Source organism: Argiope bruennichi, chromosome 9 (genome assembly GCF_947563725.1).
Source record: "Argiope bruennichi chromosome 9, qqArgBrue1.1, whole genome shotgun sequence".
Taxonomy (NCBI): Eukaryota; Metazoa; Arthropoda; class Arachnida; order Araneae; family Araneidae; genus Argiope; species Argiope bruennichi.
Genome location: NC_079159.1, coordinates 117,722,402 through 117,737,184, shown reverse-complemented (window position 1 = coordinate 117,737,184; position 14,783 = coordinate 117,722,402). Strand labels below are relative to the sequence as shown.

At 34.5% G+C, this 14,783-nt stretch overlaps 1 long non-coding RNA gene across 2 annotated transcripts; it reads right to left on the bottom strand.

Moving 5' to 3' along the window:
• Positions 1-7,820: 7,820 nt before the first annotated feature.
• Positions 7,821-14,564, bottom strand: LOC129984293 (uncharacterized). Of its 2 annotated transcripts, none has more exons than XR_008785478.1 (3): positions 14,460-14,564; positions 11,082-11,305; positions 7,821-9,893 (listed from the first exon to the last, which is right to left on the bottom strand). It is a non-coding gene; the product is annotated as an uncharacterized LOC129984293 (long non-coding RNA). The 2 variants fall into 2 exon arrangements; XR_008785479.1 differs by having other exon boundaries at positions 14,437-14,562.
• Positions 14,565-14,783: the final 219 nt, after the last annotated feature.

The window sequence follows — 14,783 nt, the reverse complement described above, 5'->3', positions numbered from 1 at the left end:
CAAGGAAAAGCACTCCACACACAGGGGGCAAGGAAAAGCACTCCACACACAGGGGGCAAGGAAAAGCACTCCACACACAGGGGGCAAGGAAAAGCACTCCACACACAGGGGGCAAGGAAAAGCACTCCACACACAGGGGGCAAGGAAAAGCACTCCACACACAGGGGGCAAGGAAAAGCACTCCACACACAGGGGGCAAGGAAAAGCACTCCACACACAGGGGGCAAGGAAAAGCACTCCACACACAGGGGGCAAGGAAAAGCACTCCACACACAGGGGGCAAGGAAAAGCACTCCACACACAGGGGGCAAGGAAAAGCACTCCACACACAGGGGGCAAGGAAAAGCACTCCACACACAGGGGGCAAGGAAAAGCACTCCACACACAGGGGGCAAGGAAAAGCACTCCACACACAGGGGGCAAGGAAAAGCACTCCACACACAGGGGGCAAGGAAAAGCACTCCACACACAGGGGGCAAGGAAAAGCACTCCACACACAGGGGGCAAGGAAAAGCACTCCACACACAGGGGGCAAGGAAAAGCACTCCACACACAGGGGGCAAGGAAAAGCACTCCACACACAGGGGGCAAGGAAAAGCACTCCACACACAGGGGGCAAGGAAAAGCACTCCACACACAGGGGGCAAGGAAAAGCACTCCACACACAGGGGGCAAGGAAAAGCACTCCACACACAGGGGGCAAGGAAAAGCACTCCACACACAGGGGGCAAGGAAAAGCACTCCACACACAGGGGGCAAGGAAAAGCACTCCACACACAGGGGGCAAGGAAAAGCACTCCACACACAGGGGGCAAGGAAAAGCACTCCACACACAGGGGGCAAGGAAAAGCACTCCACACACAGGGGGCAAGGAAAAGCACTCCACACACAGGGGGCAAGGAAAAGCACTCCACACACAGGGGGCAAGGAAAAGCACTCCACACACAGGGGGCAAGGAAAAGCACTCCACACACAGGGGGCAAGGAAAAGCACTCCACACACAGGGGGCAAGGAAAAGCACTCCACACACAGGGGGCAAGGAAAAGCACTCCACACACAGGGGGCAAGGAAAAGCACTCCACACACAGGGGGCAAGGAAAAGCACTCCACACACAGGGGGCAAGGAAAAGCACTCCACACACAGGGGGCAAGGAAAAGCACTCCACACACAGGGGGCAAGGAAAAGCACTCCACACACAGGGGGCAAGGAAAAGCACTCCACACACAGGGGGCAAGGAAAAGCACTCCACACACAGGGGGCAAGGAAAAGCACTCCACACACAGGGGGCAAGGAAAAGCACTCCACACACAGGGGGCAAGGAAAAGCACTCCACACACAGGGGGCAAGGAAAAGCACTCCACACACAGGGGGCAAGGAAAAGCACTCCACACACAGGGGTCAAGGAAAAGCACTCCACACACAGGGGTCAAGGAAAAGCACTCCACACACAGGGGGCAAGGAAAAGCACTCCACACACAGGGGGCAAGGAAAAGCACTCCACACACAGGGGGCAAGGAAAAGCACTCCACACACAGGGGGCAAGGAAAAGCACTCCACACACAGGGGGCAGAACTAATCAATAGTAAGCTAAATTTCCAATGGCTGCAAATTATACAAAAATCACACAAAACTATAGAAGATAAAGGCAGTGGCTCATATCCGGAAGAATCATGCATTCTATTCTAAGACGGTTATAAACATCCTAGTGAGTATGTTCAAGTTAAGAAACTTCGATATCAATTCTATTTGCATTTTCGTATCCAAATGGAATTACTTTCGGCATAACGTATTTTGGAATTTTTGCGGTAACGGATTGTGGTTATTTGAGATAACAAAAGATAGCCATTCTCTCCAGAAAAGAATCGATTTTCAAAATATACAATATTGCATCAGATGTTTTAAAATTTTCGCAATCTGTTATCAAATGCCGCAAGCGAAATGCAAAATTACCATTTATATTCTCAGCGGTCGATTTCCGAACATTGCGTTCATGACAGATGTAAAGCTCTGCAAATGTTGAAGCTTGTGATTTACCCAAAAAAAAATACAAGAAGCGCCAACAGAAGAAATAGAACGAAATTCATTGGTGACCCATGCCCAAATGGTGAACTTGTTGTCAATCGACTAGTCCAATGCAACGATATAGTCATCAATTCTACAAGAAATTTGCGAGCCTGAGCAGTTTAATGGATCTCCATAGTCTTGTTTAATCTAGCCTTTTTCATGTAAATGCTTAAAAATTAAAAGCCTTAAAATTTTGCAGTGTTTTAGCCTGACCTCTTGAATTAACTGCTACCCCTACAACCATACGTTTGAGTGGTTTCATTGGAGGAAATAGCTTCCCACTCGAAAAATCATGCTGTGGATAGCTATCTTCTTGTCTATTTCAAGTCTACCGACTGTAAAATATTGATTTCTGATGGACTAACTGAAAATCTAAATTTTCCTGACCTTACTCGCACATAGCGATGTCTCATATCCAGATCTTACTTGAGGTTTCTCCTTAACATATTCAAAATTAATATTATTCCCAGAACATTCATATCCAAAAATTAACGGAATAACCAGTCGACGTATTTCTCAAGATAAATGGCAATCTTGGCAATATAATAAAGCCTTTTAATAAGGATTGCAAATGGTTTGCGCAATAAAGGTTAAAACGCTAGTCATCCTGGATCGCCGGACAATATTCGTAACATCGGAATATGTTTTTATGTTACTTGAGGACATTCGAAGATAGATCTGATTCCGTGCCTGCGTATCGACAGATGCTCCTTTGGGACTGTTTGCAAATATTCCAGAGGTACACGGAACTTAGCATTCTGAATAATCGTCTATCTTCCATGCATGCACATGAACTCAATATATCGCTCATGGTTCAAGTTCGAATATAAAAGATTTCAATATCAGAAGAAATTGCAATCCCTGACTTAGGAATTGGCTTAAATTCCTAATTATATGACATTCCCTATTCGGGATATTTATTGTTATCTTAACTGACTCAAAGCTATCGTTACCCCAACCTAACTTCTACCAATGATTTAACTTGCAATTTTTGATGTGCCATCGGAAGGATCTCGATGATTTACCACCTCAAAAACAGCTTTCAATATCCTTGCGAACAGAATTTCGATACCAACGAACATTTACATATTTCAATCTAAAGTCATTTTCGAAAGATCAGATAAGCGCAGAAATTGACAATCAAAAAGCGCAATTCCCCTATTTTCTCTGTATTATCTATCTGTAGTCAGTCGTATAACACGGATTTATTTAATAAACTGGTAGAAGAACACGTGCAATGATAATTAAAGAGTGAATCCATACGCGTAATTAGCACACGATTTAACAGTATAATCTTTAATATTAAATGACAAATTAATAACTTTTCTATGACATATTACAAAAATTAATAATGTTCCATTGGGGTCAGATGCCATCCGAGTTAACACCTCAAATTACTTTCGCAATATATACCACCGTTTTTTTTTTTTTGAGAAACAATTTAGAATAGGGAGTGAAATTAAAGATTGAGGGCTTTATTTAATATATAGGCAAAATCTGGTTTTTAAACAGAAAGGCAGACTAAAAGGAATTGCTTGGGACATTAAACTCGATCGGGTAAAATTTAAAATATGAATATTTGAATAAAGCATTTCCAAATTAGAAATCTCGTTGCCTAACAGATTAAAATAAGAAATGTAATTCCGAATAATTTTCAAAAATTGACAAATTTTGCTAAGATAATTAAAAAAATTCTCGCTATTAAAAGGCGCAATTATAAAAAATTGCTTTTAAATTTTCTTTTGCAAGCATGTCATTCATTCATTTAAACTAGCTATTTTTAAAATATGGGAATGGGCCGATCCGAGTAAACTTTTTAAAGATGGTTAGAAATGTTTCGAAACTGGCTTGGCATGAAAACGTCAATTGCTCAGACACATAAGACAAGGGTCAACACGGGTAGTGTAGTCGATGAATAATTCCATTCTTAAAATTTTTTAAGTCCATATTTTAAGAACTGATATATTCTAAAAAATTCTGCATCTCATAATTTTCCTTTCTAAAATGCACAATTTATTCTTTCAGAAAAATGAAACTTGCATAAATCTGATTAAGATGAATTAAAGAATATAAAATTCAGCCCAAAGAGCACAAACCAAACTATTTATCGGTTTGAAACCAGCTTTACAATTAACTTCATTCAATGGGAAACATTTGCAAATTGCCAAATCTGGAAATTAGTATGTAGGGCACTGCATTCCAATCTTCGAATCGAAAGAAAAAAGAAAGAAATTGAGATTGAACACAATCTGTATGGACAGTAGAATAGTGCACGAGAAATATCATCCGAGCCTTCATTTACCTGAATATCGATTTCTTAGATTGTGCTGCGAAATTCATTGGCGTTTGGAAACGGCCGTTATATAACTATTGAAAGTTTTATAGCGAAATAAAGTTGTGAAATATTATCTTAGAATTAGATAATTTGAACGATTATATATTCGTCCAAAATTATTCATAATTTCATTTAGAATATCATTAGCATTCCGTTTAAACCTTAACATTAAGCAGATTAAATACAAAAACTGTTTCGCCATCTTCAGAATTCTTTTGTTATCTTGCGAAATTAACTATCAAAGCTGATTGATTTTATTAAACTATCAATGAGGCATGGTACAACTTTCTAGAGACATTTCAAAATTGAAGTAAAGGTTTCATTTGAATAAAATTCACATGCTGAAATATAACGAGTCTGAAGTAAGTTTTGCCGATTAAGCAATCGATGTTGTTGGCATGACTTGCTAACGGTTCGACTCGATTAACCATTACCAAGTGCGTAATCATTACCAGGTCATCGTTTATATCACAGTCGGTCCCCGAGATGTCAACGAATTTATTTAAGGTTCTGAGTAAGGATTTTTAAAAAATTCTTGTAAGTTGCTTCATTACAGAAATAAGTGATGGAGGAATCCAGGTTATGATTATATATATTTGAAAGTCAATTCCATTTGAAAATCAAATCCCAGAAATATTAAGTTCTAATCAACTTCAGAGTTGAAGCAAAATTATATAAAGTTCAAAACGAGTTAATGAAAATTTGTTCTTCTCACACAAGAACCTCGAATGAAAGAAGCTGTGTCCAAAGCTAAGAATGTATTAGAATTGGGTGTGCTATTAAAACCGAGCAACCGTGTTAATAAAACAAGGATTTAAGATCAAATCAGCAAGAGAATTTGAAAAAACACCAATTATTCTTCACATGCATGAAGAGGCTAAAATATGCATTTCCTCAATAACAAAAGGTAAACTAAAATTGAGTGAAAGTACTTCAATCGATGTTTGTTGAAGTCGACGGTCGATTAAAAAATGTTGGGAAGTCATCTCTACAGCGATTACAAATTGGAAGAGGTTGAAATGTCTATTTGTGTACATCGTGTATGTCCAGTACAAAGTCGAGCTAATGGCATAATAGCGACTATTAAGTTTAGAAATTCATTATGAAAGAATTAGCGATACCGTAGAGCTTTGCTTCCATGTTCTATTTTTCTTGCCATGTAGAAAAGCGCCACTGAATAATGGTAATGACATGTCAGTAAAGCAATGGACAAGAATAAGAATTCAATGGTACCCATGAAAATAGGATAAAGAAATACTGTGAAAGTAAATGTCGATAGAAATTACGAACTTAGTTGGCCAGAGAATCTATTATTACGACACCAAGACACCTCACACCATCGCTCCTAGGAAGGCAGAATCACCTGCAAGAAAGAGACGCATGCTGGTGTTTTCCAAGTTTTCTATTGGACGAGACCTTTCACACCAGCATCTTTCCTCAGATTTCGACTAATAATGCTAGCCGAAGATGTCTTGTGCCATAAAACACAAACTCGACTAATAAGGCATTGATTTCCAACAAGAACAGCACCATCACTTCTGCAGAAATGTTATTCGACATTTCAAGCTCTCCTTTCTAGTGGGGAAAGTCACTGTGTTGGCGCGGATACCATTTTTTCTTAGGAGGAACTATTTAAAGACCCCAAAAGACTCATGGAATTTATATAAAATTTTATGTTTTGATGCAAATCGATTGATTTGAAATCAGAATAAACAGCCATGGTTTTAGAACACAGAAGCAAAAATTGAGTTTGCAACTTACAATATGGCCATTGATAACAAAAGCAGTCAACATGACGCAAGTATTTGGAAACATCTGAAGATAATCAATATTCCTGTTAAAATTACCGTTATTTATCATAAAGAAAAATTGAATTATCAGAATCTGGTTTTATAAAACTCTACAAGAAAATTAAGAAAAGTAATTCCAATTTTCATTCATACTGAAGCATTTTTCATGCGTAGATAGAATTTGTCGAGTTCATTGAAAATTAATAAGAATGTATCCTAAATTTAAATAAAACATCACCCAACCTAAACTTTTAACCGATACATTATACTTAGCATCTGCATTTAGTTATTGTAGAAGATGTTTGTATTTAACCTTATGCTAATACAGACATTTAATATTAAGTACTTTCCAGTTAAATAATTTGATTCTTTCAAGTTACAATAGATATATATGTCTGAAATTTGCTTTTATATTATTAATGACATGTACAAAAAAGCAAGTTTAAAGCAAAGCTCATAATACATGAATTGAACTTGCAATTAATATTTATTTAAAAAATTCACAAATAGCCAAGATAAGCATTTTTGCATGAAACAATTCACCAACCACAACTAAAGATTCATTTCTTGCCTACATTCAAAAATTTATAAAATAAATTTCGCAACACCTTTTAATGATTTAAATCGAGTATTGCGTTATTGACAGCTCTATTCGTGTTGGATATAAATGGGGAAATATAGAAAAACTTTATCGATCATTTGAAACAAATTTCAGTGAAAGAAAATAACGCAGCTGGTAATAAGTATTAACTTTCCATATAAAAATATCTTGCAAGTCAGATAATCATGAAATCTCATTCTCGAGTTATAATTTAATACAAAGTCACGTAGTCGCAATAGTAGTCACTTGGGATGGATTAGTATACTTCGAAAGCTTAAAAACGCAACTTAGAGCAGTTAAATAGTTTGGTGAGAGGGAGCTTTAACTTATATCAACTGTTAGTGTAACATTTGGAAACAGATATTTTACTGTCTAAATGATGTTAAATAACCATCCATATATTTTTTAGATGTATAACCGATTCTCAATTGAACTATCGATAAATGAATTGCAATTTTTTACCGGCGAAATAGCTTGCGTTTATTGTTGGAAGCGATTTAAAATTGCCAGAACATTGTTATACTATTTATTATGTTTTAATATCTAGGAGGTGCTTTGAAATGATGCGTGATGAATTTTTAATCCTCTTTCGAGCCACTCAATATTAAATATCGAATAAATTATTTTGCTCTGCATGTTTTTATAAACCATAAACTTTTACATTTTTAAATTGAATCCATACTTGTATAGTTGGAATTTGTCTCGTAATATCGACTTGTCTTGTAAAAAAAAACCAGATTGGGTCAAAACCTCAAAAATATACTTATAAAACAAGATTGCCCTTTATTTGGAAACTTCAGATTTTTCCCACACTACCAAAACTGAAAGTATAAATTTAACTTCCACGTAATAAGACTACAGGGTATTCAATTTGGTTGCATAATTACATTCCCACCCTCTTACCAGCCGGCTGGCGCCTACCCTATTCTTTTTCATAAAAGGCGGGGTTTATTCCATCCTTTCATTTCTCTATAAATTTGACTTTATAATTCCAATTTCCCTATAATTCATCCCTCCCAAACGCTTCAACCTAAGCCTAAGCGTGCGCACACACCTCCCTGTATTCCCCATTTATCTCTTCCTAGGTAAAGAAACTAATTTATACCCAGCATTGGAGCATGGGAAGAAAAACTGAAGTTCCCTTAAATAGTTACTTAGTTCTAATTTCTGCTATTATGTTTATCTAAATGAAATATTGCTTCTGCATCTAAATAGTCATGTTAAGGGCTACCGAATAAGTGGATTGAGAATCGGGATCTAGAATTATCTAGATCTAGAATTTCATTGTCTGAAAACTCATTGATTGAAGAGGGCTTAAAATTCGATAGTGTACGATAGCAATATATTCATAAATATCATTAAAACCTAAATTTCAGTATTTGTGTATCTAATTTAGCCTTTTTTTGTGCACTACTTTTTCTCGAGGGCATACGTTCTTTGTTTTATGTGTAGCAGGATTCCTGGTATATTCCATTCAATGTAGATACAGAAGAGTTTTCCCTGAGCGAGCGGATACGATTCTTGGCGCCTTTTTCCTTGGATCGAAAAGAAAAACTGCAAACATTTAACATTGTTTTATTTATTGATGTAGCATTTAAGAATATATTTCTTGTACATAAGACTGAAATCGTGTAAAAAATTTATATACAAGTTAATTTTTTTTTAATTCATTGCCAACATTCTTTTAAAGAGATACAAATTATTGAAGTTCAAAGAATATTGAGGAGAACTTGTTTGGATTTAAAATGTTTTAGTCTTGTACCAGGGTGATTGTACTTGTATAAGAAGGCTTTGGGGCATTGATTTGAAGTTTAAAACTTCGTTGTAGGTTATAATACAATCGCCAGTTTTGATTCACTGACCTAAATTGGCCATAATGCCAAACTATTTTTTTCCACTCGTATGAGTTATGGATCTATTAACTGCTCAAACTAAACCTTTCCTTTATTGCTTTTTCCCATCATCCAAACTTGTTAGGATTTGTAATTTATAACTTTGGAAAGCCAACATTTGTGAAAAATTTTTCCGTTTCCTTATCAAGACAAAGACTATGAAATTCTGAGATGAAGACTAGCATATAGATGAAGCTATGAAGACCGACTGAGAAATATTTCATTTGATGTTTAATAGCCATCAAGTCGTACAGTTCACTCTGGAGCCAGACTAAATCTCAAATCACCATGGACTACTTCGATCACCCTGAGATTTGCGAATAAAATCTGAACTATACACCACCATTTCCAACTAAGGCAGAGTCCTAAGGTCCATCACCGGTTTGGGTACACCCCTTCCGAAAGGGGCATCTCCCGTCATCAATACGGGGTGACCAAACCTACAATTTTTTTTACCCAACAGGGCGGGGAGAACAACCACCTAGCCAGACTAAATCTGGCCATCCTGTATTATCAATCATTATCTCAGCGAAACCATATCCAAGATCTGTCCTACAGGAAGCCAAATTGCATTTTACAACAATGCATACCACAATTTAAGAAAAAAAAACGCAAGTCTGATAGTACATTAGAGTAAATTCTCCCTCTTCATGCATCTTAAATATTGTGCCGATTTACTCTTAATAGAAATATGAAATGAAATTAAACTACCGAATTACAACATACATATCCCGCACTTGGTTGCCAGTAATTGTCCTTAATTTTAACACAATATGATAAGGGAATTATAATGCAATCTATTAATATGAAATTGCATTTATTATTCTTAGAGTATTGAGAAGAGAGCCATTTAGAAATTAGGATCCAAATCAGATTTATCAATTTACACTCAAACGCTAACGGTTGTTATAAAATAAGGCAAGGTATTCTTTCTGGCATTGTCATAGCAATATGCTTTATTTTAAATAACCTAATGGTTGGTGAATTAGTTTCAAAGCAGTAAATGTACTTTACTAGCTTAATGTAAATAAAACATTGCAATCATTCATTCAATTTCACCTTATAGAAGTCTTCTAAAAATCCATCCAATCACAAGATGGGTCTGGTAAGTTCAACATGTAGCTTGAAGTTTACTAGATTTGAAGTACTTGACCCTGAACTACTCGCAGTTTACCCTTCATCATCTTGCATTGCTTCAGACCAAGAAAACCTAGAAAAAATTAGCATTTTTAAACATTAACTTTATAGCAAATATAATGAAACAGAAGTCTGAATATCAATTCATATTTTATTTGCAGTCTAAATTTGATACTGTTAAAAAGTTAAATGGAAATGCAAAAATTTTCCAAATATGTAGAAATTGAATGTTTAACTAAAATGGTATCAGTCATGTTTCTCTGTTAAGCCTTTTGAAAAAGTATTAACCATTATTTCTAAAACTAACATGAATATATAGGATTCCAGAAAATAAATTTTATTCATACGTAACCTTTACTGGCATGTTCTTAGTACGGAACAGTTTGTTATATAAAAATTTGTATTACTAAAGTTTTTATTAAAGACTTCTAAAGTTTAAAATTTTATCCCTGAAGTAAAAGTTTTACTCATAAAAGTTTGAGTAATACCAAACATGTGTACATGTAGTTCTTCCCTTTAGAATTTTTTCCCTCTTTGAATCGCAGTCGGATGAAAAGGACGACATTTGAGCAGGCACTCCTCCCTCTCTTAACTTCTGCACCACACCAACCGGAGTACGTTTGGCCCCAACGGATTTAACGTGCCCCAGACCCGCTTTTTGGGTGGAATCGGGTCTCGAACCTGAAATCCTCCTGTTAAGAAGCCGAGACCTTACCACCTGAACATCTTGGTGCCGAAGCATTTCAACGATTTAAAACCTATAATAACCGTTGAAAATTTCTTAAAGCTTAATTTTAAGGTTATTTGGTTCAATACAACTAATTAAAACCAGGAGATAATTTTGCCTAAAATTTCACTCCAAAACCAATAATCGACTATTTAACATTAAAATTTCTTAATTATTGAATATTTGCTTAGCTACAATACAGGTGCATCATATGAGCTGAATACATACCAATTTGATAATGCCCATATATGAAAATAAAGGCCAGACATTTTTATATACATCCATGCCAATTGTGTGTTATATATACATGCTTATATACATTAGACCAATTTTGGAGTTACTTTCAATAATGTGTAGCAAAGTGGAAGTGGGTTGTAGCTGATCGATAGTCGATCATTGTCACTTTACTAAATTAACAGGTTTAAGAACTATTATACTAGTTATTTGAACGAGTATGCTTTCCGAAGTTATCCAAATTAAATAATCTTCAATAGTCTTAGTGAAATGAATTTAAATAAAAATGATTATACTCACATTTCTATCCAACTCGGAGGTGTCTCGCTGCGATTTTGAAGCAGGGATTCAAATTCACTTATTCTTGTGCTAGCAGATAGTTTCAAAATTAGGGTTTGCACGTTTATCCAACAGTGTAACTTAAGAATCAGCTTGAGATAAGTCAACGAGATCCAGGTATTTTCAAGAGGGTGTGAAGACTCAGTTGTTCCAAGTGGCAGTATGGAAAACAAATGGACAGCTGCCTAAAAAAGTAGAAATATTTCAATAAGACAGTGTTCACCTTTAAATATTAAAAAAAATATATAAAAGGTTCATTCGATCAATGATCTGATCCTTACTAAAAGATTAAAGGTATGTATACACAGCGAATAAAATGTTTAAAGCTTAAGTCATTGACATTTACAAATGACCACCAAAAATCATTTACCAGCTGTAACACTCTCGATAATTTTCAATTAAAATATTTAATTTGATCTGGTACTCCCCTCTCCAAGCTTACACACCACACCAGCAGAGGGAGAACGTTTCGTCCCCACGGATTTAACGTGCAGCAGACCCGCTTACACGCCGGTTCTTTGGTGGAAATGGGCCTCGAACCCGAAATCCTCCGGTTCCGAAGCCGAGACCTTACCACTAGTCCATCGCGGCCCTCCAATTAAAATATGAACCAGCGATTCCGAGAAATTCAGGAGCTTTGGTTGGGAAAAGCTGACCCTTTGCACTTTGAGAAGCAGTGAGATGCATTACACGAGTAAGGATTTCTTTTAGTGCTTAAAATTCAAGAACAGTTGCACATTTGTTATAGGATCTAAAAATTAACTCTGAAATGGTTGGTTTCTTTAGAGCACCATTCAAAACCGTGCATCGTTTTGAAGCTTTATTTTTTAAATTTTGATTGTTAAAAATGCTTACAGAGTGACAAAATGATTAATTTTTCAAGGAAATTCAACTTACAAATATATATTTATCTTCGGAGTTATAAACAAATTCTTGTATTAGACGAATAATTATGCATCGAATTACTATTCCGAGTGCAAAGAAGTTAGTTTGAATGTTTGTCATATGGCTTTCACGAAATCATTATAAAACCTTTCATGGATAATGATTGTGAATGAAAATACATCTTTAACAATGGCAGTTAGACTGAATATAAGTGATAAGGTGAAATACCAAATGACAGTTTTTGATCTCAGCAAAAAAGGTAATTTTTTGCTAAGCGATTAGGCAAGGTATTTTGAAATTCCCGTGTAATGGAGATATCAAAAACTATACATTTCAATAATAATTTTTCTTCTACATTCGTCTAACATTCAATGATGTCAAACGTGTTTGCGACTCGTGTATATTCAAATTTGAATTCATTACAATTTCATTTTCTCTTCCGATGAATTGAGCATATTAGTTGTAAAATGTACAATGGACAAGAAAATTGCTCGTCTGGAATTACTACTTAGAGTGTATTCTAAAACAGTAAAAACTGAAAAATACTACGATTGATGAAATAAATTCCTCTTATTCATACAGGACTTTTAGGATAACAGGTCGAGACAATTATTTAATACAAAAGGATATATAAAAATAATTTTTTATTAGAAAAAATTACAATATTAATGGTAATATTTTTTGATTGGGCAACAAGAATGCAAAAGTAATTATTAAAAACTTCTTTGTTTAAAAAGCAAATAATTTGAAATTCCATCTACATTAGACTTTTGCTAAAGTACGACACCAATTATATGCCAGTTGATTAGTATTTAATGCTAAAAGTGCCCTATTTGATAATCTATGCCAACCAGCACATGTAGAATTTACAATAAACCTTGTATACCGATTTCTATATAAAGGTTCAGTTTCGGCTTGAGTGTAGGGAGATTCTACTAATGCAGTGGATTAGGCCATTTAATCTAAAACTACCAAACATCATACTTTAGGGGGGGCGGAGATGTGCACTACAGATCAACGTTAAAATATTAAGAGTTGTAAAAATTTTTAATTGCCATTTTTGGCGAAAATGATTCGAAAATATAACAGCACAAAAATAATTTTTAATTCTTAAAATTCAAAAGAATCTGTTCAGTGATGCATATTTTGCTGTACAGTTTGTTTTTAAAGATATTTTACCTAAAATAGAAACTTAACCCGCATTACCAACCATATGTTTACATGAAAAAATAAACTTATTAACGTGCTGTCATCATACTGACAAAAGCTCAAATTGAACGAATAAGTTAATTTTCATTGAAAAATAAACCTAGAAAAATTATGGCCTAAACTAAAGAGATTGTTCATTATTCTAAAATAGTGATAGATTCAGATTGGTCACAGAAAGTTTTTTTTAATTTAAAAGAGCTCAAGAATATTTCATTTAGTACAATTCATTAGGACCAATAGACTATGAAATTTAGACATTTTTTAGGAGTACATTTATGGACAAATAAAAATATTTTCATCATTTAAATCCTTTTGAGATTAAAATGGATGGCCAAATTTTAAGATAAACCAAAAATACTTCTCTGTAGAATAATTTTTTTGGAGATACATAATTATAAAAACATTTTGTTCCACAAAAAGACTTCAATGATGAACATTTCTATTTTCTGTATTCATGTTTTTAATAAATATATTTGGTCTCAGCGAAAAAGATTTTGTATTAAAGTTTGATCATTTCCGTTTCAAATTAAAGTTGAAATTTTATAGGAGATGAAAAAAAAATTGAAAAAATGCGTACAAAGTACCGAACGATGCAAGGCTTCAATAATAGTAACAGTTATATACTTACGAAAATTTTAAGCGTAAAAAATATTTTATTAAGCCTTTAAGACCAAGTCACATAAAATAATTAGAAATTTTATCGTCCATTAATAATAGCGAACCGGTTGGTCACCAAAGGTGGCTAACATAGAATATGTCAAAATTTACAATTCATGTATTTAAATTTTCAGACTGACATATATATTCCAGATTTCACAATTTTGCATATTGAATATAACCATTTAAAGATTAATAAGAATACGCTTTACTTAAGCAAATTATTGTTTTACACTTGCACACTCAATAAGGCTTATACTGATATTGCTATAGTACGAGATGATTTTTAAAATATAAATTATCCTCCAACAAAAACAGATGGGATTCAAATTATTTTGGGAATAATTTTTTTAATCCCTTGTTTTAAAGTCATATACAGACACACCCTTTGGTAAACGTAAAAAAAAAAAAAAAAAAAAAAAAAAAAAAAAAACAGTCGACTCTATAGAAAAAATTTAAAATGCATCGGTTTATAGCTTTCAATTTAAGACTAAATTTGAAATTTCGCAACAAAACAAGAAAATAACTGCATAAAAAAGTTATTGAAAATACATAGAGTACTCACTATTAAAAAATAAGAAAATTTACCATATTCATATTCCAATTAAGCAAACAGATGACACTTCCAGGTCAACTAATATCTATCATAAAGATTCAGAAAGGAAGATAACTAACTTTAGACGTGCGCACGAGCAAACGCCGAATGCAATTTAAAATCACTACTTTTATATCAGACGAACGAAACCATCATCGGGTCTCTTTCTTCTTCTTCTTCTTCCGAACGACCAGACTTTAAAAAATTCACAGTGATTTTACAAATAAGTGTTATAAGTATTATTTCCATTTTAATTTATTTACCATAAATCAGTTCTCTTTTATCTGCTCTATTTCTTATTCATAAATATTCAATTT